This window comes from Zea mays, chromosome 1 (assembly GCF_902167145.1).
Source record: "Zea mays cultivar B73 chromosome 1, Zm-B73-REFERENCE-NAM-5.0, whole genome shotgun sequence".
NCBI lineage: Eukaryota > Viridiplantae > Streptophyta > Magnoliopsida > Poales > Poaceae > Zea > Zea mays.
Window position 1 is genome coordinate 186,008,028 of NC_050096.1, and position 23,454 is coordinate 186,031,481.

Genomic DNA, 23,454 nt, shown 5'->3' on the forward strand with positions numbered 1-23,454 from the left:
GCCAAGGTGTAGCCTGCAGCTCAGCGGACAGAGGAGAAGCATCATCAAAAGCAAAATTTCCATGGTGAAAATTCTCATACCAGTCATCTTCGTTGAGGAAACCCTCCTGATGAAGGTCTTTATTCTGAGGCCTTCGGTTCTGCTCATCCTGAGTAAGATGACGAACTTCTTCAGAGGCTTCGTCTATCTGCCTTTGCAGTTCAGCTAGCCTGGCCATCTTTTCCTTCTTCCTCTGCACCTGTTGATGAAGCATCTCCATGTCTCTGATTTCTTGGTCTAGCTCATCCTCTGGCGGTGTCGGGCTGACAGCCTTCCTCTTCTGGCTTCGGGCCTCCCGAAGGGAGAGAGTCTCCTGATTGGGGTCTAGCGGTTGCAGAGCTGCAGCCCCAGTTGCTGAAGCTTTCTTCGGGGCCATAGCGAAGGTTTTATGATCGCCGAAGGTGTTCAAAACTCAAAGAGTGGAAGTGAGTTCACCGGAGGTGGGCGCCAATGTTGGGGACTTGTTCTCAAATGCTATGAATTAAGAACAAGGTAACACAAGAAATGTTAGACGTTAAAGCCCTTCGTCCTTCGAAGCATTATCTCCCTTAGGACATAATGATTTTCGGACGAAGGTTATGAAGGACATACCTTCATAAATTCAACATTTAATATTGAAGAAGGAACCATATGAGACACAAAAGATAGCATAAACCATTATGTATTATTATCAACTCATTTCTGTATTATTATTATAGAAAAGTAGAAATAATAACAAATTACAAATGTACCTTCGGCTTGAAAGAAGGCGAAAGTACAAGCGTGACGCAAAAGCAAATGCCAAGTCAGCGTGAGCAGTACGGGGGTACTGTTCACCTATTTATAGGCACGGGACACATCCCATATAAAATTACATCCATGCCCTTTACATTTGGTAGTAATTCTATAGTAATCCACCGAGGTCTGAATAGCCTTTTCATCTTTAAGTCGGTTTCCTTTTCTGCTACCACGCCGAAGCTTTTCTGCTCACATCTTCGGCGCTATATCAACCATCGTATTATTTGGGCTTCTCCTACTGTGATATCGACTCGAGTCCGAAGATACCTGTTCACACATTATACTCCAGAAACACTGTTAAATCTTGTTTTTGAGGACCTTCGGAAGCCGAAGGCCCCCAACACCCTCGTTGTCATTGGTTATTTGGAGCCCTTCGGGGCTGCGGACGGCTGGCGTGCCAATAACATGGTAGAACACGTCGGAGGGCAGGGACTCGCCTCTAGCGGCAGCCTTGGCCAATGCGTCGGCCTCCTCATTCTTGGCCCGGTCCACATGCTGCAAGGTGAAACCCTTGAATTGTCTCTCGAGACTACGGATAGCCGCGAGGTATTGCATAAGTGCGGGGTCCTTTGCTGCATAGTCTTTCTCGACTTGGCCGGCGACTACCTTGGAGTCTGTTCTGATAATGCAGGTGGTGACACCAAGGGCCCTTAGCTTGCGGAGGCTGAGGATGACAGCTTCGTATTCTGCTATGTTGTTAGTGCATCTGTCAGATTCCAGAGCAAAGCTGAGGCATGCCGCGTATCTGTGCTTGACCCCGACGGGTGAGGTAATGACTGCAGCAGCGCCTGCCCCCGCGTGGCACCATGTGCCGTCGCAATGGATTGTCCAAACCTTCTCTGCTGACGGGTCCGGCTATGTTATTGGCCCAGTCCAGTCGACGACGAAGTCTGCCAGAACTTGTGACTTGATGGCTGTCCTGGGCTCGAACGTGATGTGGTAGCCGGAGAGTTCGGCCGCCCATTTGGCAATCCTGACCGATGCCTCCGGGTTTCTGAACAATTTGTCGAGTCCCCTATCTGAGGTGACCCGGACCTTGAAAGCTTCAAAATAGTGGCGCAATTTGCACGAAGCCATAACAACTGCGTAGGCTATCTTTTCTAGTTCCATCATATTACATTTTGATGGTGTGAGAACTTCAGAGATGTAATAAACTGGACATTGCCTGACCACGCCCTCTACTGTCTGCTCCTGAACCAGTGTCGCGCTGACCGCATGCGGCGAAGCCGCAACATAAAGCAACAGGGGTAGCGAAGAGTCGGGGCTTGTAAGAACTGCCAATTCCGATAGGTACTGTTTCAATGAGGCGAAGGCCACCGCCTGCTCTGGTCCCCAAGCGAAGTCTTTCGCGCCGCGGAGAGATTTGAGGAAGGGGAGACTTCGCTCTGCGGATTTGGAGATGAATCTGTTGAGGGCGGCCAATCTGCCTGTCAGGCGCTGGACGTCTCTGGCTGACTGCGGGGGCGTCATGTTGATGATGGCCTGAATTTTGGTTTGGTTGGCCTCGATTCCGCGGTGTGACACCAGGTAGCCCAATATTTTCCCCTGGCGAACGCCGAAGACGCACTTTTCGGGGTTTAGGCGAAGTTGTGCATCCCGCATGTTCGCAAACGTTTCGGCGAGGTCGGCGAGATGATCCTCCTTGCTTCTGCTGGCGACGACGATGTCGTCCACATACGTGAATATATTTCTACCGACCTGCCCCTCGAGCACCGTTTTGGTAAGCCAGGAGAAAGTGGACCCGGCGTTCTTGAGTCCCTCCGGCATTCTGATGAAGCAATACGTGCCGAAGGGTGTTATGAAGCTGGTGCTGGCCTTGTCCTCCTCCTTCATGTATATTTGATGGTAACCGGAGAAGCAGTCGAGGAGTGACATGACTTCGCACCCGGCCGCGCTATCGACTATTTTGTCGATCCGTGGCAACGGGAAGTTGTCCTTCGGGCAGGCCTTGTTGAGGCTGGTGAAATCGATGCACATCCGGCATTTGCCGCTTTTTTCTACACCATCACAACGTTGGCGAGCCATGTGGGGTAGGCCACTGGCTCGATAAATTTGGCCTCCAGGAGGCGATGTACCTCGGCCTTGGCGGCTTCTGTCTTCTCATTAGACATTTTGCGGAGCCGCTGTTTTTTCGGTCTCACCGAAGGGTCGATTCCCAAGCTGTGCTCGATGATGGAGCGACTGACCCCGACCAGGTCGAGGGCAGACTAGGCGAAGACGTCTTTGTTCTTGGACAAACAGCAGAGGAGTTTCTCCTCGTCATGCGAAGTGAGGTCTTCGCTGATGGTGATCGTCTGCTTGGGCGTGGCCTGGTCGAGGGGAACAGCCTTGGTCCCGTCGTTGCTCTGTAGCTGTGCTTTGTCGTATTCTTTGTCAGTTGGGCTAGCGGACGCGGGGACCTCGCGCTGGGCCGTGAGGCAGTGCACGTTTCTTTGCCCGGGGACGAAGTCCCGCTCTATGTTTCGCGCAGTCTGCTGGTTGTCGTAGACCGTGATGGCGCCTAGCGGACCTGGTATCTTCATGCACAGGTAAAGTCCGTGAATGGCTGCCTCAAACTTGTTGATGGAGCCCCGTCCCATAATGGCGTTGTACAGATACACCATATCGACGATATCGAAGGTCACTTGCTCACTTCGGGCATTGGGTGCTACACCGAAGGAGAGAGGCAACTCTATTTTGCCGATGGGAAACGTGCCCTTGCCGCCGAAGCCATACAGTGGGTTGTCCGAAGGCTTGAGCAGGCTGTGGCTTATGCCCATGCGGTCAAAGGCATGGAGGAAAATGATGTCTGCCTGGCTGCCATTGTCGACTAGGACTTTGTGCAGGTCCCAGCCTGCCACGCTGCAGTTGATAACCATGGCGACGATGTGGGGGGCGCTGCGCAGATCGACGTCTCGGGCGTCGAAGGTTAGCGACACATGGGACCACTTCGTCTGCACGACCGGACCGGTGATGGCGACATGGTTGATGCTGCGGTAGTGGTCCCGCTTCTGCCGCTTCGTGTCGAAGTCGGCGCTGGACCCCCCAGTGATCATATGAATGACTCCGCGATACGGCTGATCGGCAAAGTCCTCTTGCTTTGGGGCATGGGGGTGGTGGATGTTTTGTTGTTGCTGGTGTGGAGGTGGGGGTGGGGGAGGTACGATTTGTACTTTCTGGTGGTGTTGGTATGCGTGGTGCGGTGGATGCGGAGCGGGGGCGTGGATATATGGCGGAGGGGGTTGCTGATATGTGTGCGCGACAACTCTAGGGTTGTCGGCTGGTTGTGCCCGTGCCATCCTGTCTTTGGTGGCCTTCGTCTCTGGGCAGTCTCTAGTTTGGTGGGCGCAATCTTCGCCGTGGAACAGGCAGTAAAATCGGCGCGGCTGCTGCGCACGTCCCCGGCCCCGACCGCGAGTTCCGTTCCCGCGGCCCTGGGGGGGATATTCCTGGCGGCAAGGGGCCTCGCCAGCGGGGTGCTGGTTGGTGATGTTGTGCACTTGTTGCTGATTGCGGCCGTGCCGACCGAAGTCTGGCTGCGAAGGCCTCGTCCATGTGCGGCTGGACTATGGAGTGTCTTTGGGTTTCCTCTGAGACTCGAGTTTGCGCTGGTGGAGCTCTTCGGATCTGGCATATTTTTCAAATAGCTAATACAACTCCTAGAGGTGCTTGGGCGGATCCCTGATGCAGTGGCTGTAAAGGACGCCGGCCCGAAGGCCACTGATGGCGTAGTGGATGGCGATTTGGTCGTCGACCGAAGGCAGCTGTGACTTGAGGGTCAGAAACTTGCGGTAGTACTCCCGCAGAGTCTCTTTTTCCAGCTGCTTGCAGAGTGAAAGTTCAGCCAAGGCGTCGGTGTCTGGGCGGTACCCTTGGAAGTTGAGCAGAAATTTGTCCCGGAGGCTTCGCCAGGAGTCGATGGACAACGGGGGCAACCTGGAGTACCAGGTGAGAGCTGGGCCTTCGAGGGCGATGATGAAGGACTTGGCCATCGTGGCGTCATCCCCTCCGGAAGATGCAATGGCGACCTGATAACTCATGATGTACTGTGCTGGGTCCGTGCTACCGTTGTACTTGGGATAGGTCCCTGCCCGGAAGTTGGCGGGCCAAGGTGTCACTTGCAGGTGTGGCGCTAGGGGACTTCGCTCGTCGAGGTAGTTGACACCTTGGAATGTCGCGGCGTGCGGGATGGCGTGGTCGCGCTGTGGGAAGTGTAGGTCTTCGACTTGTGCGCGCTGTTGCAGGGGTGGCCCGTGTTGCAGGCCGAAGTGGCCTTCACGCTGCATTAGCGCGATCTCTTGCTCGAGCTCCTGGGCCTTCTGCTCTTCGTCTCGTATCATTTGCCGCACCTTGGCTTGTGCAGACACACGTTGGCGCTTGGCCTCAAGTATCTCTTTTTGCTTCTGGAGATTGCGGTTCTTGATGCGCAGGGCGCGCAGCTGTAGCTGTTCTTCCGCTGAGACACCGATGACTTCGCCGTCCTCGATGACATCCGTGCTCTCCGGTGAAGCAAAGTCTGGGGGAGGTTGCGGCTGTCCTTCAGAGCCACAGGTGCGGAGAGCATCGTCTTCAGTGGCCTCTTGGTGGGTGGTGTGGGTGAGGGCGAGGGCCTTGCCCTTTTTTGCGGCCAGCAGTGCCGCCTTCGCAGCCTCGTCAGCCTTCGAGCTAGCTTTCTTGGGTGCCATCGCGGGTGGTTTTTTCGTAGCACGAACGGTGGGCGCCAAATGTTGGAACTTGCTCTCCGGTACAAGTTGATCCAACGGGGGAGCGTAACAACGTAAACAGGGTTTTTGCTCGGGATCGCAATAGCTCTGTTAATCTAGCCTCTCAAGGGCACTGTGCGGGGGTATTTATAGGTATCTGAGTGCCCAACGTCCAGTGTTAAGGACACATGTGCCCTCAGACACCTAGGTTATCCCCGGAATATTCCCATAAAGCGGGGTTACAGATCGTAATTACAGGGAGACCTTTACAAATTAGGCCCGTAATGCGCAGCGGCCACGCAGGGCTTGTTACAATGGGCCGGATCACACGTGGGCCTCCATGTTGGACGAGGTCGCAAGATGAGACGACCTCGTCACAGGTCTTCGTTCGGTGACGTGTTGGACGAAGGGTGAGTCTGCCCGTTGTCTTGTCTCCGTTGGTGCAGCGAGGACGACGAAGGCTTCGAGCGAAGGGTGGCGTCTTCGCCTTCGCCCCAACAATAATAAAAGTGTAATTATGAATAAAGTATCTCCATACCCAAATCCACATAAAGCAATAGCAGGTACTACCCAAAAATATTCAGTGGCAAAACAAGGTATAAAGATAGCCAAAACTAGGGTAACCTATTGGGTCCCATCAAAATTAACCTATGCAGATCATTATAATTAATAAGAACATGACTGGGAAAAAGTAAGTGATCAAGGGCACAACTTGCCTTCAATGAGCTCCTACTCAGCTACTTCTACTTGCTGAACCTCAGGATCCGCAGTGGCTTGCTCGTCTACTCGCATCAACACAACACATACATAGTATAGCAAAAATTAACATTGCACCAAATATGTAAATAAAATACATAGTGAAAATCTACACATTAAAATGAGATCATAGAAACTAGAATCATTAATTTTGGAGTTATAGATTTTAAGTTATGAATTTCCTAAGGTTTAATGTGCTTAAAATAGGATTAAATGAGAAATTAATTTTTACTAATTTCGTGTCAAAATAGAGACACTAAATGATAGAGAATCTTATTACAAAATTTTAGAAATTGGAATGGCTCAATTTGGAGCTAGAATGAATTTTCTATGCATTTTATAAGTTTCGAGATTTGTTTTTTTATTAAAAACGAATTTCTAATATTATTTCTCTAGTTTTAATCCACTCTGGACTGGGCCTCAATTTCCAAGAAGGTCAGGGGTTCTGGCGTAAGTTTACCGAGACACAGAGGATAGTGTTCTCTGGATGGCGGGTTGATTAGTGATTTCCTAGGGGGCTCTTTAACAAAAAGTACCCGCAAAGGGGTACGTTGTAATCTGAGTCGTCAGATCTAAACTCTACGCTACAGATTAGATTTAACTCGCCTAGACCTTTCGGTCGCTAGATCTATAATGAGCAGCCCAGATCAATCCTATCATTAAATGAATCGGTATACTACCAGAGTCGTAGATCTTCTGATTAACACCTAGGATTCAACGCATCGGATGGGTATCATCATGATCTAATCTGAGCCGTCAACTTAAGATCTCACGGCCCACGGTCCAACGGTCAGGGATCATTCTTCTACCTCTCAACATAAATAGGACAGGGTGGCGGCGCCATTACGCTGAGCGACGGAGCTCCACCAGCGAGGCCCCATATGGCGGTCCCAGGCTCCCAACTCTAATCCGAAGGCACATGCGCAAAACGGAGATGAAGGCAAACATGCGAAGTACAGACTCACCGGCAGTGATGCTGCGTGGAGGTCTGACCGCGGCAAAAAGCGATCCGCGGCGGCGCTTGAGTCGATGGCGAGAAATTACCGCCGCACCGCAGGTCCCCGCGCCCGGTTAGGCCCTTGCACGCGGTATACCTTCCCTTTAGGTCGTCTGGAACCGCACTACAGAGCTTGTGGGGTGGCAATGGTGGTGATTGATGGCGTACGACGACGGCGGAGTCCGCAAGCTACGCAGCCGTGGCTCGGGTGGAGTGCGAACGTGGAGGGATAGTCCCGAGGATAGCTGCCGTTCTTGTAGGGCGGCTGGGAGGAGGCCCGGTCAACAACCCACGCTCGAATTAGTGGCGCGCTGACCCCACGGACCCGCACGTCAGTGTCTTCCTCGGGAGAGCAGTGGGGTCACTGCTGGGCCGCGTGGAAGAAAGGTGAGGTGGGCCGCGCGGGAGGTGGAATGGGCCGATAGTGGTGTTATGGCCCAAGCAGCGTTTTTCTCATTTTTCCTTTCTTTTTTTATTTCTATCCCCAACTTCAATTTGAATTCAAATTTTAAATTCAAACCTTGTGCAGAATTTGTCCTCGAATTATATTGTCAACTTAGGAAGTACCAATTTGGGACATTTATGATTTTTTTTTATATTTTATATACTTTCTCCTTCTCATTTTCAAAACCCTCATTTCTATTTAGGGTTTAATCCAACTTCTAGTCATTGCCATATTATTATTATACTTATTATTTTTATTTAATGCACAAACACATAAACTCCACATGATGCACTTTATTTTATTTTGGAATCATTTGTTTTGATTAATCCCTCTTAATTACATGTATGCTCTTTTCATGATGCAAATATGACACATAAAATAAGGATATCACCATATAACCCTTTTATACAATTTTGAGTATTACAAATCCTACCCCCCTTAAAAATAATCTCGTCCTCGAGATTTAAGAAGATCTAGGGAAAAGGTGGGGAAAATCTATGCGAAGCTCTTTTTCTCTTTCCCAAGTAGCTTCATCTTCTCCATGATGGCTCCATTGCACTTTGCACATCTTTATAACCTTATTTCTCGTGACACGAGTCAGTGTATCAAGAATCTTGATATGGTACTCAGCATAAGTCAGGTCATCTTGAACACTAAGGTCTTCCATTGGTAGCTGCTCTTCAGGTACCGTGAGACATTTCTTCAGCTGAGATACATGAAAGACATCATGAACATCTGCAAGATGCTCCGGTAACTCCAATTGATATGCCACCTCTCCCACTCGCTTTAAGATTAAGAAGGGTCCAATAAAGCGAGGGGACAACTTTCCTTTGACTTTAAATCTTCTCGTACCCCGGAGTGGTGACACCTTCAAATAGACATAATTTCCCTCCTTAAACTCAAGCAGTCTTCTCCGGGTGTCAGCATAGCTTTTCTGCCTTGACTGTGCAGTTCTCAAATTCTCCCTGATTATACATACTTGTTCTTCTGCCTCTTGAATAAGTTCATGTCCAAAGAACTGTCTTCCTCCAGTCTAGTCCCAACATAGAGGAGTCCTGCATTTCCTGCCATGTAGAGCCTCGAACAGTGACATCTTCAGACTGGACTAGTAACTATTATTATATGAGAACTCAGCATAAGGTAGACTCTTGTCCCAACTACTACCATGCTGAAGGGCACAAGCTCTCAACATGTCCTTTAATACTTGATTAGTCTTATCAGTCTGTACATCAGCCTGAGAATGGTAGGCCAAACTAAAATTCAACTTCGTATCCATATTCTCATGAAAACTTTTCCAAAATCTGGAGGTAAAATGTGATCCTCTATCCAAAACGATCTTCTTCGGTACACCGTGTAGAGACACAATCCGAGCCATATATACTCTACCAATTGAGATCCCTTATAAGTAGTCTTGACCAGAATGAAATGAGCAACTTTGGTCAGTCCATTCCTAATAACCCATATAGAATCATATCCTTTCGAGGTGCGAGGCAATCCAGTGATGAAATCCATACCATTCTCTTCCCACTTCCATTCAGGTATCTTTAATGGGTATAATAGTCCAGTTGGTCTTTGGTGTTCAGCCTTAACTCTTTGACACGCATCGCACATAACCACATGTGCAGCCACATCTCTCTTCAATCCATACCACTAGTATTTCTATTTCAAATCCTGATACATCTTAGTGCTACCAGGGTGGATACAGTAGTTAGAATCATGGGTCTCTTTCAATATAGTCTCCCGAAGTCTATCAATCTCCGGAACACATATCCGATCCTTGAACCATACAGTGCCTTGTTCATCTTCCATGAATTTCCGGACCTCGACCTTTCAGTAATCAGATCCTTAATCTCTTGTGTCTTAGTATCACCAAATTTTCCTTTGCGGATTTCTTGCTCCAAAGTAGGTTCCATATCAATAATAACTTCTTCAGTGCGAGCAACTATCCCCAGGTTAAGTCTCCTGAAATCCTCAACGATCTCATCGGGTAGCTGGGCAACAATAGCTGAATGAACCTGCTCCTTTCGACTCAAGGCATCCGCAACCAAAATTGCCTTGCCCGGGGGATAGTGAACCTCCAAATCATAATCCTTAATAAGCTCCATCCAACGGCGTTGCCTAAGGTTGAGATCCTGCTGTGTGAATATATACTTCAAATCCTTATGATCCATGCATACTTGACACTTGGTTCCCATAATATAATGTCTCCAAATCTTAAGCACATGCACAACGGCTGCCAGTTCTAAGTCATGAGTGGGGTAGTTCAACTCTTGTTTCCACAACTGACGAGACGCGTAGGCAATCACGTGTCCTTCTCGCATAAGTACACATCCCAAGCCTTGGCCGTAGGCATCACAATAAATGTCAAATCCTTTCTGTAGATCTGACATAATCAACACTGGTGGCGACATCAACCTCTTCTTTAATTGATCAAAGCTTTCTTGGCATTTCTCATTCCACTTAAACTCTCTTCCCTTCTCCATAAGTGAGGTCATGGGCTTAGCAATCTTAGAAAATCCTTCAATAAATCTCCGATAGTATCCTACAAGCCCCAAGAAACTCTGAATCTCAGTAACGGTAGTGGGCACGCTCCATTCCATTATCTCCTTCACTTTAGCAGGATTCACTACTATTCCTCCATTAGAAATGACATGTCCTAGGAATGGTACCTCCCCAATCCAAAACTCGCATTTGCTATACTTGGTGTAGAGTTGATTATCTCGTAGCTTCTGTAGCACCAATCTCAGATGTTCCTCATGCTCACTATCACTCTTGGAATAAATAAAAATATCATTGATGAAAACCACGATGAATGTATCCAAATCATGAACACCTTATTCTTCAGATCCATAAAATAGGCTGGTGCATTAGTTAATCCAAATGACATAATAGTAAACTCATATAATCCATATCGAGTCGAAAAATTCGTCTTGGGAATATCCGATGGCCTAATCTTCATTTGATGGTAACCCGATCGGAGATCAATCTTCGAGAATACCCTTGCACCTCTCATCTAATCAAATAAATCCTCAATGTAGGGTAACAGGTACTTGTTCTTCACGATAACATCATTAAGGGACTTATAATCCACACACATTCGCTGTGATCCATCCTTCTCTTGTAGAAACAGAAGCGTTGCTCCCCAAGGCGAAGAACTCGGACGAATGTACCCTACTTCCTGTAATTCAGTTAACTGCTTCTTAAGCTCCTTTAGTTCTTCTACAGCCATCCTGTATGGTCGTTTAGAAATAGGGGCAGTTCAAGGTAATAGATCAATGACAAACTCAACTTCCCTATCTGGTGGCATCCTTGGTAACTCCTCTGGAAAGACATCCGGAAAATCTCTAACCACACGGATGTTGACACCAACAAACTTCTCATCTACCAAGAATGTCGTCAGTCTAGGGCGGTAGTTACTGCAATTCCAACTTCAAATCTTTCTTCTTTGGAACTGGTGAGTTCAATGGTTCCTTTAGCACAGTGTATAAACTACCTTTGCCTTTCTTAACCATGACATACCAAGGATCACGTCTATAGTGCTATCTTCTAACACTATAGGGGTAGCCCATCTGGGTTAGGAACACAGGGTAAGAAAGAAGGATTGTAGACAAGGCAGCAATTACGAAGCATGTTACTTTGGGGGATTTATTAGCTAAGTGTGTCACATACTAAAGTTAATTCATTACCTTATGGTGGTACATGCTAAGATGTCCGTCTATACTATTTCAATCAATCAAAGAAGCAAATCAGGCATTGATCATCAGCACAATCAACCAACATTTTTAATAGATAAAATAATTTCAATTTTTGTCTTAGATCTCCTATCTCTTAAAAAGGTCATAAATGTAGGATTCCAAGGTGTGAAATCCATCTTGTCTCAGAGTAGAAAAGGTAAGAATCATCAGAGTAGAACAGTAGAAGGTGAGACAGGATCAAGATAAGTATAGAGAGAATAAGAGTAAGGTAAGTATAAAATGAATCAGAAGAAGATAAGTAGGGAAGGGTTTTGTCCATTTCTATCTAAGTTTCGTCCTACAGTCAACATTTCCTCTGATACGACTTCTGTCACACCCGGTTTTAAGGAGCAAAGCCGGGTGCATCTCATACATGCGCTAAAGGAGACAACATATATAATAACAGAGTGTATAGAGATAAATGTCACAATAATCAGAGTACTTTATTACATAGCGGAAGTCTTACAAAATAAGAGATAAATATCGTAGGATCTAAAATCTATCCTTAGCGCCAGAAAGCTGACTGGGAGACGCCACCTAGATCAAGTCGAATGCCTCAGTGTTAGGCGGCTCCTCTTCGACCACCTGTTCTTCTCCTGTGGGGGGGGGGTGAGACAGCAAGAGTGAGCTCACATACGTTCATAGCTCAACAAGTCGTGGGGAATAATGTGCATGAACTCACCAAAGGTGGGAGTTCATGTGAAGTGTAAGGCTGATCAACAAAATGGAAGCTGAGGCTGAGCATTGCTTTTATAAGTTGGTCAAAATTTTATTAGCAATTACTAAGTGTAAGTAAATACCAAACCTTAATAATAAATAAAATTAATAAAATAATCCCTAGATGCGATGCAAATGTCCAATTAAATTTAAGTCCCATAAATTAATCATGTGAGGGTCCGAGCTGCTCATGACCGTGAGCACGGCTAGTATACCAGTTTTACACTCTGCAGAGGTTGCGCATCTTTACCCACAAGTCATGTTACCCATCTGTCAAGAGATGGCCAATCCCATACACCTCTACCGAGGAGGCGAGGCAGGGTAACACTACGAGGCCTTTACAAAGTTCCACTAGCTTCAGAAATCTCGCTACAGTTTATAGGAAGCTCCAGTGCAGGAATCCCTTGCCTGACCGCCATCGCAGCAAAATCAACCAAGGACCTCCCTACACTGACCACTCCCCTACTGCCCTTGCCCCTTTCGGGTAAGGAAGACATCCACTAGCTTTCCTAGTTAATCAGCCAAGGGCGTCCCATTAAACCCTTGTGGTAGCACTGTTTTCCCGGGTGGTCGCTCCATGTTCCCATTAACATAATGATCTTAACATGAGCAATAATAATAAAAGATAATAAAAGTGTAATTATGAATAAAGTATCTCCATACCCAAATCCACATAAAGCAATAGCAGGTACTACCCAAAAATATTCAGTGGCAAAACAAGGTATAAAGATAGCCAAAACTGGGGTAACCTATTGGGTCCCATCAAAATTAACCTATGCAGATCATTATAATTAATAAGAACATGGCTGGGAAAAAGTAAGTGATCAAGGGCACAACTTGCCTTCAATGAGCTCCTGCTCAGCTACTTCTACTTGCTGAACCTCAGGATCCGCAGTGGCTTGCTCGTCTACTCGCATCAACACAACACATACATAGTATAGCAAAAATTAACATTGCACCAAATATATAAATAAAATACACAGTGAAAATCTACACATTAAAATGAGATCATAGAAACTAGAATCATTAATTTTGGAGTTATAGATTTTAAGTTATGAATTTCCTAAGGTTTAATGTGCTTGAAATAGGATTAAAAGAGAAATTAATTTTCTTACTGTTTTCGTGTCAAAATAGAGACACTAATTGATAGAGAATCTTATTACAAAATTTTAGCAATTGGAATGGCTCAATTTGGAGCTAGAATAAATTTTCTATGCATTTTACAAGTTTCCAGATTTGTTTTTTTTATTAAAAACGAATTTCTAATATTATTTCTCTAGTTTTAATCCACTCTGGACTGGGCCTCAATTTCCAAGAAGGTCAGGGGTTCTGGCGTAAGTTTACCGAGGCACAGAGGATAGTGTTCTCTAGATGGCGGGTTGATTAGTGATTTCCTAGGGGGCTCTTTAACAAAAAGTACCCACGAAGGGGTACGGTGTAATCTGAGTCGTCAGATCTAAACTCTACGCTACAGATTAGATTTAACTCGCCTAGACCTTTCGGCCGCTAGATCTATAATGAGCAGCCCAGATCAATCCTATCATTAAATGAAACGGTATACTACCAGAGCCGTAGATCTTCTGATTAACGCCTAGGATTCAACGCATCAGATGGGTATCGCCATGATCTAATCTGAGCCGTCAACTTAAAATCTCACGGCCCACGGTCCAACGGTCAGGGATCAGTCTTCTACCTCTCAACAGAAATTGGACAGGGTGGTGGCGCCATTACGCTGAGCGACGGAGCTCCACCAGTGAGGCCCCATATGGCGGTCCCAGGCTCCCAACTCTAATCCGAAGGCACATGCGCAAAACGGAGATGAAGGCGAACATGCGAAGTACGGACTCACCGGCAGTGATGCTGCGTGGAGGTCTCACCGCGGCAAAAAGCGATCCGCGGCGGCGCTTGAGTCGATGGCGAGAAATTACAGCCGCACCGCAGGTCCCCGCGCCCGGTTAGGCCCTTGCACGCGGTATACCTTCCCTTTAGGTCGTCTGGAACCGCACTACAGAGCTTGTGGGGCGGCAATGGTGGTGATTGATGGCGTACGACGACGGCGGAGTCCGCAAGCTATGCAGCCGTGGCTCGGGTGGAGTGCGAACGTGGAGGGATAGTCCCGAGGATAGCTGCCGTTCTTGTAGGGCGGCTGGGAGGAGGCCCGGTCAACAACCCACACCGCGCGGACGATCCGTACGCCGGAGATTTCGGCGCGGACGTTACGAAGGAGATGCTGACACCGTGACCCCACGCGGTAGCGACTGTTCGGCCCAGCTCGAATCAGTGGCACGCTGACCCCACGGACCCGCACGTCAGTGTCTTCCTCGGGAGAGCAGTGGGGTCACTGCTGGGCCGCGCGGAAGAAAGGTGAGGTGGGCCGCGCGGGAGGTGGAATGGGCCGATAGTGGTGTTATGGCCCAAGCAACGTTTTTCTCATTTTTCCTTTCTTTTTTTTATTTCTATCCCCAGCTTCAATTTGAATTCAAATTTTAAATTCAAACCTTGTGCAGAATTTGTCCTCGAATTATATTGTCAACTTAGGAAGTACCAATTTGGGACATTTATGAAATTTGTTTTATATTTTATATACTTTCTCCTTCTCATTTTCAAAACCCTCATTTCTATTTAGGGTTTAATCCAACTTCTAGTCATTGTCATATTATTATTATACTTATTATTTTTATTTAATGCACAAACACATAAACTCCACATGATGCACTTTATTTTATTTTGGAATCATTTGTTTTGATTAATCCCTCTTAATTACATGTATGCTCTTTTCATGATGCAAATATGACACATAAAATAAGGATATCACCATATAATCCTTTTATACAATTTTGAGTATTACACATCCCTCGGCCGCCATTCTCCCATATGTCAGTAAAGAATTTTCCGCCAACTAAGCTCGCTTCAGCCGAGGGGTCCTTTGTGTCATCAATAGATAAAGTAGCTTCGGTTTGGGCCAAAGCTTTCACATGATCGCAACCTGACTTCTCCAAAATAGCCGCAATTCCCCTGGCACCTGAGAAGGCACAGACATCTCCACGACCACTCAAAATTTCCTCAAAAGCTTCGGCTTTGTTGTTGATCCAGTCAATTGGGCCCTCAGGATCGCCTCTTACAAAGTTATCTTCGCTGGAGTATACGCCAACATTGGCGAAGCTAGTTTTTATTTTTCCCATACATTCTATGAATTTTTCATAACATTTTTCTTTTGAAGAACGAAGTTCTACAACCGTTTTTTCCCAATAATTTTTCCAGTAATCACTGGCGTCTCGGTCAGCTTCGGCGATAGCACATTTTAATTTCGCTTCAGCCAGCTGTTTCCGAAGATCCTCAATTTCGCACTTCTGGGTTTCAGCTTGGGCTTTGGAAGTAGCTTCGTCTTCTTTTATTTTATTCACCAATGAGTTTAGTATTTTATCTTTTTCAAGACCTTCGTTCCTTAGTTCAATTACTTCGGAACGAAGGTTGTTCAAAGTTATAGTGCATCCTTCGTCTTCAACAGTTTTTTGCGCCCTGAGGGCGTTGCTAAGAAAAAGGCCCTGCAAAAGGAGTGCAGTATTAAGTATAAGCAAATGGAAAAAATTTGTTTTTAAGTACAAAAATCTCATTCTCTCACCTTTAAACTATTGTATGCTAAGCTGTCAGCCAATTCATCTTTTGATAGCACCGAGAGCCCGTCTTCTAGTGTCGGGAATCCGAAGCTCCTGCTCATCTCCCGGCAGACAGAAATCTCCTTGTTGTCTGGGAGACAATATAAGAAATCTTCTTCTCCGCTGCCGTTGAATATCAATGCCCCCTTTGGATATTTCAATTTTTGGGCATAGAATTGAGCTTCTCGCTTTTCTTTTTCAGACAACCTTTTTCTCGAAGCATGTCGTACAATATAATCGAGAATTTCGGAAGATGCTTCGGGAGTAGGAGTGGCAGTTTGTTCAGACAAAATCTATTCTGTAGTTTCTCTTTCCGTTTCTTCTTCTCCAGTTTCCAGTGATTTTTTCTTGGTGGGCTCTGAAGGCCCAGCTTTGGTCTCGGCATGACTCTTTGCAGCTTCGACTTCAGTTTGTTTTGTTTCAATCCGCGTTTTTGAAGCTTCGGCTGTTTTTTCCCTGGAGTAGAGCTTGAAGTCTTTATTTTCTCCAGTACATCTAGTACATTGACCATCCTTTTCCTCTTGGGAGTCGTTGTAAGATCCTTTTGCGCCTTCGGCACTGTCACCTCTGCCGAAGGGCTTATAACTTCTAGTATTTTTGTTCTTTCGACCTCTGCCTCTTCAATATTAATGGCCTTTGGCTCTTTAGTTTTCTGCGTAGCCGTAGGTTCTTTGGCTTCAGTAGCCGAAGAGGTTTCACCACCAAATTCAGGCACTATGGCCGGTTCAATGAAGCGCGGTCGGTGAGTAAGGACTTTCACCTTTTTCCTCTTCGGTGCGGGCTCGCTTGGAGCAGCTGAAGCATCATCTTTCCCGGAAGTTACACTTTTTCTTTTTTGCCCCCGTGACGGGTAGCGGTAGTCAGGGTACATGAACCCAATAGCATCAAAAACTTTGTTCAGTCTCCTCTTTTTCTGGCTTCCGAAGGCCGCAAATAGCGCATTATCTTCCGCTTTGGAGTACGGTCCAAGCAGTTCATCACTTGTAGCTTTGACACACTTTAGCCAATCGTCGTCTGGCTCAATAAATTGGTCTCCAAACCTGAAGGTATATTTTAGTCGAACCAAACCACCTTCGTGGGGGTTGCTGATGGCCTCTTTCGGCATCTCCCAGTTGACTACCAATGGCCATATCCTGTAGGCCACGTGCTCTTGGACTAAGTCCCTCGTTCTGATGAAAGAACAAACTATGCCAAAGGCCTTTCGGCATTCTTCGGCTGCTTCATCAATTTCTACCTTTGGTTTCCGAAGGCCAAAGCGCTGCCAGATAGGACGCATGATGATCTCTTTAATATCCTCCTGTACCTTTAAATCATTTTTCACATAGAACCATTCCTTCATCCAGTCTCCGGGCCATCTCTTCTGAAAGGTTGGCACGGGGCAGCTTGACCCAGAGCGAGCAACAAAGCTATAGCAGCCAAAATTGTTATGATACTGCTCCTTACCCCAGGGCTTCGTCTCATATAAAAGTTCGTGCATACTGCAGAAACTTTTTGCACTTGGCTCCAAGCCCTGACTCCTCACAGCCCATACAAAGATTCCCATTCTTATGATGGCTTCGGGAGTAATCTGGTGAAGAAAAATCTGGAATATCTTTAAAACCTCAACCACAAAGCTGCTTAGGGGGAACCGAAGCCCAGCCTTGAAGAAGCTTCGGAAGATCACGACTTCATTTTCTTTGGGAGTAGGAGAAGTCTTGTCTCCGTTGTCAGCCCTCACAATAGACACATCTCGAAAGTATCTTCCCCTCATATTGTCGAGATGACTCTGTTTAATAGTTGATTTTCCGAAAACTGCATGACTTGGTCGCCAGGGTCGATCTTCGGAGTCTTCCCCGCCACTTTCCACGTCATAACTGTCGCTGTCACCGGTGTCTTCAGATAAACCTTCTAAAATCTCCCTAGTAATCTTCTCTGTATTTGTCTTTGCTATTGATTCAATAAATCCAAGATTCTTCTCCTCAGAAAGGCTCAGCTTCGTTTCAGTAACAACTTTTTTATCTTGAGACATCCTCGGAAATGCTGAAAAAGTGCTCTCAAGGCCGAAGCTTATAAAATTTAAAAAACCAAGCAAGTGTTGGAGCGCAAGAGCTAAAAATTGAGCAAGCAAGAGCAGATGGCAAAAAAGCGTGCCAAATGAGCTCGCGGTGTGCTCTTATGTATACGCCTAGTTGTTGAAAACAGGAGGGCCCCGCTTGTCATTGACTGTTGCTGTTCTAGCAAAGGGAAGGTGTTTTTTTGGACCTTCGGCTTAGGGCCTTCGTCCATATCACAATCTGAATTTATCATTCTAACAAATTAATATTGCGAGGGGCTACTGTTGGGGGCCTTCGGCTTCCGAAGGTCCTCAAAAACATGATTTAACAATGTTTCTGGAGTATAATACATGAACAGGTACCTTCGGACTTGGATCAAAACCACGGTGTGAAGAAGTACAAGGAATACGAAGGATGGTGCAGAGCCGAAGCTATGCGCAGGGGAGCTACGGCATGATAAAAGAAAAGGAAACCGACTTAAAGATGAAAAGGCTATTTAGACCTCGATGGATTACTATAGAGTTATTAGCAAATGTAAAGGGCATAGATGTAATTTTACATGGGCTGCATCCCGCGCCTATAAATAGATGAACAGTGCTCCTGTACTGTTCACGTTGACTTGGCATTTGCTTTTGCATCACGCTTGTACTTTTACCTTCTTTCAAGCCGAAGGTACACTTGTAATTTGATATCATTTCTATTTTTCCATAGTAATAAAATAGAAATGAGCTGATAATAATACATGATTGCTTATATTATCTTTTATGTTGTATATGATTCTTTCTTCATTATTATATGTTGAGTGGATGAAGGTATGTCCTTCATAACCTTCGTCCGAGGATCATTATATCCCAAGGGAAATAATGCTTCGAAGGACGAAGGACTTTAACGTTTAATATTCTTTATGTTGCCTTGTTCTTAACTCATAACATTTGAGAACAAGTCCCCAACATGGCCTATTTATAGTGGAACTGTGAGACATGAGGAATAAGAAAAGTATTATCTCTAATATCCTATCTCCTTGCATTCTCTAAGCCTGCGACTGAGGAACCCGTTGCTGGAGAAGATGGAGAGCGGCTACGAACTACACAGTCGTGGTCGAGCCGCTCGAGGTCTCAACGCCCTTCACAACCTGGTATCACGATCCAGACGATCCTCTGCCCGGTCCACTTCCACAACAGTCGCTGCCACCTCATCACCAACCCCAGCCATCGCGCCAACCTCCCCTTCACCCTCTGTTGCATCGTTCAATCCAGCCATGAGTAGTGCTAACAACTTCAAGCCCTCAAGTCGCTGCAGGAGTCCGTCGCAGCCAATGCCCAGGCCATCACCAACATCACAGTCGACGACACGTCCTCCCCGGCATCAAGATTGGCTCAAGCGAGCACCATATTGACCGGCCACCAAGGTTCTAGAAGTTGGACTTTCCCCGGTGCGATGGTATGACCGATCCCCTCGGTTTCATCAACCGTTGCAAATCATACTTTCTTCAGCAGCGCATCATGGAGGAGGAGAAGGTCAGGATGGCCTCCTACAACTTGGAGGGCGGGGCACAGATGTGGTACATTCAGGTCTAGACGGACGAGGGTACAACATCGTGGCGCTGGTTCAAAGAGTTGCTCAACCTGTGCTACGACCCCCTCTTCGCGCCATGTCCCTCGTCGAGCTGACTGATTGCCATCGCACGGGCTCTGTCATGGACTACCAGGACCGCTTCTAGGCTCTCCTCCCCCGTGCAGGACCCCTCGAGGAGGAGCAACGGGTCCAGCTCTTCATGGGGGATATCCTTCTTCCGCTCAGCCTCTGCGTCCAGGTCCACAACCTGTAGTCCCTCGCGGCTGCTATGAGCCTGGCACGCCAGCTGGAGCTCTAGGAGCACTATACACAGACACGTTCACGTCTCATGGCCTACTACCAGCCCCAGCACCGTGAGTCGCCCTACCTGCTCCGCCGATCGACAGGGCAGCCGTGCCCGTGGTCATGGCGCATGGGCGCAAGCGCCTATCCCTGCAGGAGCAAGAGGAGCGCCACCGATAGGGCCTCTGCTTCAACTGCAACGAGTGTTACATGAGGGGGCACAACCGTGTCTGTAAGCGGATCTTCTACATCCATGGCGTCGAGTTGGACCTCACCGACGATGCCACCACTGGGGATGATCAGAACATGGAGACACCGGTGTTCTCCCTACACGTCGTCGCCGGGTTGGCTGTCTGCAACACTGTACAGCTGCAAGTGGCCGTCGGCGCCGCTACTTTTGTTGCACTCATCGACACGGGCTTGACTCAGCTTCATTGGGGAGGTAGCTGCGCGGCGCTTGGGCCTCACCATCGAGCCACGACCACGACTCACAGCAATGGTGGCCAATGGTGAGCGCGTGGCCTGCCTGGGAGTCCTTCGTCAGGCCCAGGTCGACATAAGTGGCTTGGTGTTCTGCGTCGACCTCTTCGTAATGCCCTTAGCCGAGCACAACGTCATCCTCGGTACGCAATGGATGGGCACACTCGGGCCTATTGTCTGGGACTTCAACGCTCGGACCATGGCGTTCCAGTGGGAGGGACGCAACGTCCGATGGAGTGGCATATGCCCTCCATCCACGCCGATTCTCCTCGCCGCCACAACGGATGACGCCCTCGTTGACGGGGTGTTGAACCCCTTCACCAACATTTTCGCCGAGCCGATCGTCCTACCTCTGGCGTGGGGCTGCGACCACCACATCGTCCTCAAGCCCGGCTCATCCAGGGTGGTGGTACGACCGTACAGGTACCCTGCGGCTCACAAGGATGAACTTGAGTAGCAGTGCACCACCATGATCGTGTAGGGCATCGTCCGTCGCAGCGACTCAGTGTTCTTGTCTTCGGTCATCCTCGTCAAGAAGCCGGACTGGTCATGGCGCTTTTGAGTCGACTAACGCGCGTTAAACGCGCTCACGGTCAAGGACGCATTTTCGATCCCGATCGTCGATGAGCACCTCGACGAACTCCATGGGGCGCGCCTCTTCACCAAGCTAGACCTACAGTTGGGGTATAACCAAGTACGGATGTTGTCGGTGGACATCCATAAAATGGCGTTCCATACCCATGACGGCCTCTACGAGTTCCTGGTGATGTCGTTCGGGTTGTGCAACGCCCCAGCAACATTACAGGCTCTAATGAACGATGTATTGCGCCCCTACATTCGCCAGTTTGTGCTTGTCTTCTTTGATGACATTTTGATATACAACACCTCTTGGGTGGACCACCTAAGGCATCTTCGCGCCGTCCTCGACACACTGCGCCAACACCGCCTCTTTGTGAAGAAGTCCAAGTGCTCATTTGGTGTCGACTTTGTCGCCTACCTGGGCCACGTCATCTTGGCGGAGGGCGTAACTATGGACCCTGCAAAGGTCTAGGCCTTCCACGACTAGCCCCAACCACGGTCAGCGCGGACCGTGCGCGGATTCCTCGGCTTGGCGGGCTACTGCCACAAGTTTGTCCATAACTATGGCGCTATTGCAGCACCCCTCACGGCTCTCCTGAAGAAGGAGGGGTTCGCATGGTCCGACGAGGCGAACACCACTTTCAACGCACTCAAAGGGGTTGTGACGTCCGCACCAGTGCTAACTTTGTCGGACTTCAACAAGCCTTTCGTCGTCGAGTGCGATGCATCGGCCCATGGCTTCGGGGTCGTACTCATACAGGAGGCTCATCCGATCGCCTTCTTTAGCCGATCGGTGGCGCCCCACCATCGCTCTTTAGCAGCATATGAGCGGGAACTCATCGGGCTTGTGCTTGTCGTGCGGCATTGGAGGCCGTACCTATGGAGGCGTCGCTTCATCGTCAAGACGGACCACTACAACCTCAATTACCTCCTCTACCAGCGCCTGTCCACCATCCCTTAACATCATTGGGTGGGAAAATTTCTCGGTTTCGACTTCTCCGTCGAATACAAACCGGGAGCAACGAACATGGTAGGTGTAATACTAAAAAGTGTAACAATGAAAATAGAGTTGATCTCAATATTTGGTGACCTTTACTTATCATCACATGTGACTAATCATATTTAAAAGTGAATAAGTCTTTACTGAAACACAATACACCATGCATCATATTGGAGTTTTGTTTGTGCATTTAATAACAGTAACAATGACATGGAAAGGTAAGGAGAGAAGAAAATACTAAACAATGCAAGAATAAATTTATAAATAATGGATTCATCTCATACTGGAATATTCAAATTTCATATTCGATCTGAGTACAAATTTGCCACAAGCAATTGAATTTGAAATTGGAATTCAAAAATAAAAAGGGAAAAATAAAACTAAAAAGAATAAAGAAAGAAAAGAGGAAAACTCGCAATGGGCCCAAACTTCCTGCTCGGCCTAGTTTCTTATCTCTTCCCCGTGCAGCCCACTCAGTGAATGTGGGCACCGACAGGCGGGCCCGCACCGTCAGTCTCTCATGCGCACACTTCAGTAATCCTGGCGCTGATAGAATGACCTACCCGTCAGCTGCGCTTCACGCGCCTTGCACCAGGATGCTGCGCTGACAACCGGGTCTCACGACTCAGTTGTTCGCCACACGGGGACGCTTATGCATGGGGCCGTCTGTCAGCTTGCACGACCGTAACAACCTCGCGCTATGGCCGGCGTAGTGGTGCTTGGGTGTGGTCCGTTTCTCCTTCCTCCCCTCTTTCTCTGCTCTCCATAAGAACCCAGCCGCCATAGAATACCATCGCCTGTTTCGCCGTTCGCGTCTTACCAGAGATACCACTGCGGCGAGAAAGGGAGGGCGTCAGTGCACGATTTGGCCGCCACCGATGACCCTCGTCATTGCTGGGTCCTCGTCCTCAGAGTAGGGCTGGGGAGGATCGTCAATATCCGGGGAGGTCGTCCGTAACTGCAATTAGAAGGCAGGGCTCGTGGAGCGTGGGCAATTCCTCGCCGTCGACCGAACTCCGCCGTAGACAGCTTTGTTCCACGGCCGGGAGTTTCTATTGCGTCGAGGACGGTAAGTCATACACCCATGTTTTCGCCATAAACTCCGCACCATGTTAGAGCTGTCGAACTTGAGAATAGTATCCTTGGGCGCTGTAGTGCGGTTCACCGGCGAAGCGCTGCCGTGCGGGCACTGAGCCACCATTTGGTAACAGCAGAGGAAGAAGATGAGCCTAACGCCGTCGATCCATTGTTGGACGGCCATGATCGCGTGTAGCATACCGATTAGTGTAGACTAGATCTACGTCGTTGGATAGAAATCAAGTAGGCAGGAATCGATCAGAAGATTTTAAATCTGGAGCGTTAATCTCATATCGGTGGGTCGCGATTTGGTCTCTGGCGTAGCACTTTGGCAGGAGAAGCACGACCGTAGATCGTAGATCATGTGGCTCGTGTGCCTACTGGGGCTTGGATCTAATCTGGGCCGCGAAATCTTAATCGGACGACTAGGGTTACTCCATACCCCTTCGGTCGACTAGTTTAGCGAATTAGCCCCTACAAAACACAGAAACCAACCTGCCATCCAGTGCGGCTGTTGTCTGAGTCTCGGAATTCTTACGTAGAAGTACTTGGACTTCTCTATTTTTTGTGCGCAGTCCAGACAATAATAAAACCTGAGAAAATCAATTAGAAAATGATTTTTAGT